This window comes from Macrotis lagotis, chromosome 1 (genome assembly GCF_037893015.1).
Source record: "Macrotis lagotis isolate mMagLag1 chromosome 1, bilby.v1.9.chrom.fasta, whole genome shotgun sequence".
Taxonomy (NCBI): Eukaryota; Metazoa; Chordata; class Mammalia; order Peramelemorphia; family Peramelidae; genus Macrotis; species Macrotis lagotis.
This window is the reverse complement of record NC_133658.1, coordinates 922,036,432-922,040,423: the sequence shown is the minus strand read 5'-3', so window position 1 is coordinate 922,040,423 and position 3,992 is coordinate 922,036,432. Positions and strand designations below refer to the sequence as shown.

General features: G+C 34.7%; 1 pseudogene; it reads left to right on the top strand.

Moving 5' to 3' along the window:
* Window positions 1–1,827: 1,827 nt before the first annotated feature.
* Window positions 1,828–2,760, top strand: LOC141492732 (olfactory receptor 14C36-like; annotated as a pseudogene).
* The last annotated feature ends 1,232 nt before the right edge of the window (window positions 2,761–3,992 follow it).

The window sequence follows — 3,992 nt, the reverse complement described above, 5'->3', positions numbered from 1 at the left end:
GAGCTGTGATTTTCAAAAGTTTTCTAATCTTTCAGATGTCATCACTTTATTGATACTTAACTAGCTTGTCTTTTGTAAAGCAAGGCAAAAGTGGGATAAAGGATTCTTTGGGACTGAATGTAATGCAAAAAGTAAAATGTATTTTGAAACATTTTACACAAAATTTTGGAAACTTTCTTTTTGCCAGTCAATTCTATGACCATAGCTTCAGTATACTGTATCAACTGAGTTTATAAACCAAATCACTTCTTAGGAAACTTGATTTTTTTCCTCTTCTGGCCTTTGAAGAATGCAGGAAGAGGGCTTATTTGATTCTTTTGAGGGAATCTGAAAGATAATGAATCATAGAACTATAATATTTATTCATACTTTGCACATTAATTTTTCTTGAACTACAACCCAGTCCTTCTGTAAGGACTAATTGGTGTGGGTTTTTTTGCTATCCATAGAAAATTACCACACTACAATAATCTCTGCCTCTCTGTATTTGACTGAAGATCAGGGAAAACGTCCCCAAGGAAATACTACCAAGTGTGAAATTGGTCTATAGAGCCATCCTCTTAAACTGGCCAGCTTCAACTACAAATGTAATTCAGAAGACTGAGGGAAAATTTGCTTCCTAATAGTAGGCAGCAGAATTATGATCGCTAGATAACAATGGAATCTTTATAATTTTCTACCAATTCAACCTCAGTTGAGTGTTTTCTGAAGGTCTTTTCCAAGATAAAAAAAGAATTCAGCAAATCTTTGTGAAAATCAGACTGGAGAACATAATAGCAAGATTTGGTGTCTTGTTAAGGTAAAATATAATGAGTTTGAATGGAATAGTTATTATCCCCTTTTGTTTTCTCACCCTTAATTCCTTCCTTCCTTCCTTCCTTCCTTCCTTCCTTCCTTCCTTCCTTCCTTCCTTCCTTCCTTCCTTCCTTCTTTCCTTCCTTCCTTCTTTCCTTCCTTCTTTCCTTCCTTTTCCTTTTCTTTTCTTTTATCAGGACAATTTGCTCCCTTTAATGCCATTCCATAGGAGACACTAGGAAGAGAAAGGTCACTCGTTTTGGTTGCCTTCTGAGTATGAATGGAAAGAAAAATGAAGTGAAAAGATCAGCAGAGCCAGTGATCAGCTATGGTAAAATTTAGATGAAAAGATATATTCTGAGCATCAGATAGAAAAACAGGCCAAGTGTTCAGACTTCACCCTCCTTCTATCCCTATGTGGGGCAAATATATTGTTGTATGCATCACCACCATTCACTTGCAACTTTCAGTCACTGGGAAAGTATGTGGAGGGCAATGGAAGGAGAAAAAAAATATATAGTTCCTATAAATACTGGTAGCAAAAACAAACAGGTTTGAATCAATATTTTTTTTAAATTTCTGACTTTCTCTTCTATGTTGTTTATGGATATTCATAAAGATAAAGATGTCCATGGTAAAGGAATACAATGACAGGCACTTTAATCCTTAAAATCAACACTGTTGCATTCTGTCCTCCTTTAGATTATCTGTACAGATGTATTCATTGACAGATAATCAATATCTTATTACCTTTAAGCATCCAAGTTTTTTTAATAGATGGAATTAACAAATATAGAAATATTCTTTACTAGTCCAAGTCTAACCTCTCATAAAGCAGATTGAGAGCTTTTATTTAATAGGTAACTGGACTGACCAGAGTGGCATAGCCAAGAAAAGACATGTGCCATAATTTATGTCGTAATGATAAAAGTGGAATAATGTCTTTTCATCTTTACCCACAGTATATGCTTTATAATCTCTGACTGATGGACTATTTAATTTCACTCCCTAGGTCATTTACTGAATCTGAAAATGTCTGAGTTTAACAACACTATGACTAAATTTCTCCTTCTGGGGTTTTCTGACACTCAAGAACTGCAGATCTTATATGCTTTGCTTTTCTTCCTACTTTACTCAGCAGGTTTGATAGGGAATCTCCTCATTGTCATCCTCACCACTTTTGACGCACCCCCATGTACTTTTTCCTTAGGAATTTGTCCATTGTGGATGCCTGCTACATATCAGTCACAGTTCCCCTGGCATCCATTAACTCCCTGCTGAACAACAGGCTTATTTCATTTTCTGGATGTGCAGCTCAGGTATTTCTGCTCATTTTCTTGGCATATTTTGAATTTACTTTGCTCACTGTCATGGCCCATGATCGCTGTTGCCATCTGCCACCCACTTCATTACACAATGATCATGCGTCCCAGTGTCTGCATGAAGATGATGCTCACATGCCTAGTCACTGGACTTTTATATTCAGGTTTCCATACGGGTTACACATTTCGATTGTCTTTCTGCCAGTCTAATGTGATCCAACAGTTTTTCTGTGACATCCCCTCTTTACTTAAGATCTCTTGCTCAGAGATATTCAGCAACATGTTATACTTATTTATCACTATTTTGGTGGTTGGGTTAGGCTGCTTTGGCTTCATCATTGCATCTTACATTAGAATATTTTCCACTGTGCTCAGATTTCCAGTGAAAGAAGACCAAAGAAAAGCCTTCTCTACTAGCCTGCCTCATATTATTGTGGTTTCTTTGTTCCTTTTTCCAGTTGGCTTTGAATACCTACAACCAACTTCCAAATCTGGGTCCATTAAAGACATAATCTTTTCAATATTCTATTGCATAATACCTCCCCTTTTGAACCCCATTATATACAGTCTACGGAATAAGCAGATAAAAGAGGCTATAAGATTAGTAATTAGTAGAAAGATTTTGCTAAGTAATGTGGCATAAATTCTCATTCTAATGTAAGTTTTTGGTCCCAATCTATCCAAAAAAGAAAATTCTCATTAAGCTATAGTTTTGCTTGTGGGATTATAAATTAATCTTTTAAAGTTGATAGTTATAAATGAATCACTGTTCTAAATGAAAAGGAAGTTCCTAGAGTTATAGGCATCTAAGTGGTACAGTGGATACAGTACTGGCCTTGTAGTCAGGAGGACCTGAGTTAAAATTCTGACTCAGACACTTATTGATTACCTAGCTGTGTGACCCCAGGCAAGCCTCTTAACTCTGTTGCCTTACAAAAAAAATGAAAAGGAAAGTCTTATAGTTGTCTATGATATTATCAATATCATTTCCATTATTATAATTTTGAAGCATATTGAAAAATTCAAAATATTATTATAATTTATTCTAATGTGTTTGGCAGAATTCTATGCCAAATATGCATCAAAGGTTTTATTTCCACTTCAATTTCACACAGACTTGTCTGATTCCTCAGAAAAATATGGAATTCACTTCCACTTCAGGCTTCTACTGGTTGCTTCTGAAAGTCATTTAGGTGACTGTTTTGAATTTTTAAGTAACAAGATGATTTTTTTTAATGTACTATAGTATAATGATCAACAATGCACATAACTTCTAAATGGCAAACCATTTTTATAACTTTGTCAAGAAAAACCCAATAGGATCAAAATGTGTCATACTTGATTAAAATGTTTGAGCAACAATATCTGCATTTCTTTTGGAAATGCTCACTTTTAGTATTGATATTCAAAACATATTCTCGAAGAATAAATAAGAGACTGTAGGAAGTCAGGGTAATATTTATATGATCTCATCCAACCTATATTTCACAAGTTTTTTGAGTTCAAATCTACTCTTTTTTCTATGACCCCATGCTATCTCCCTAAAATTGAGAAAAATCAAAAAAAATACAAGAAAGATGAGGTTATGAATTCTCAAAGAGAAATTAAAAACAAGGGAGAGTAATAAACTGAAAACAGAGAAGATAAAATGAATAGAATTTTCTACAATTTAATATATGGAGAAAAATAGTGATATTTACACATAGACATTTTAGGACTGAACTAGAATGAAGGTGTACACTTTTAATATCCAAATTGGGGGATAAGGATTCAATACTTGGGGTGCTAAGAAAGCAGGAGATAGACCACTGGATTCAGGAGGATCTGGGTTCAAATTTGTCTTCTGTCACTTACTAGCTAGCTGTCTAGCCCCTG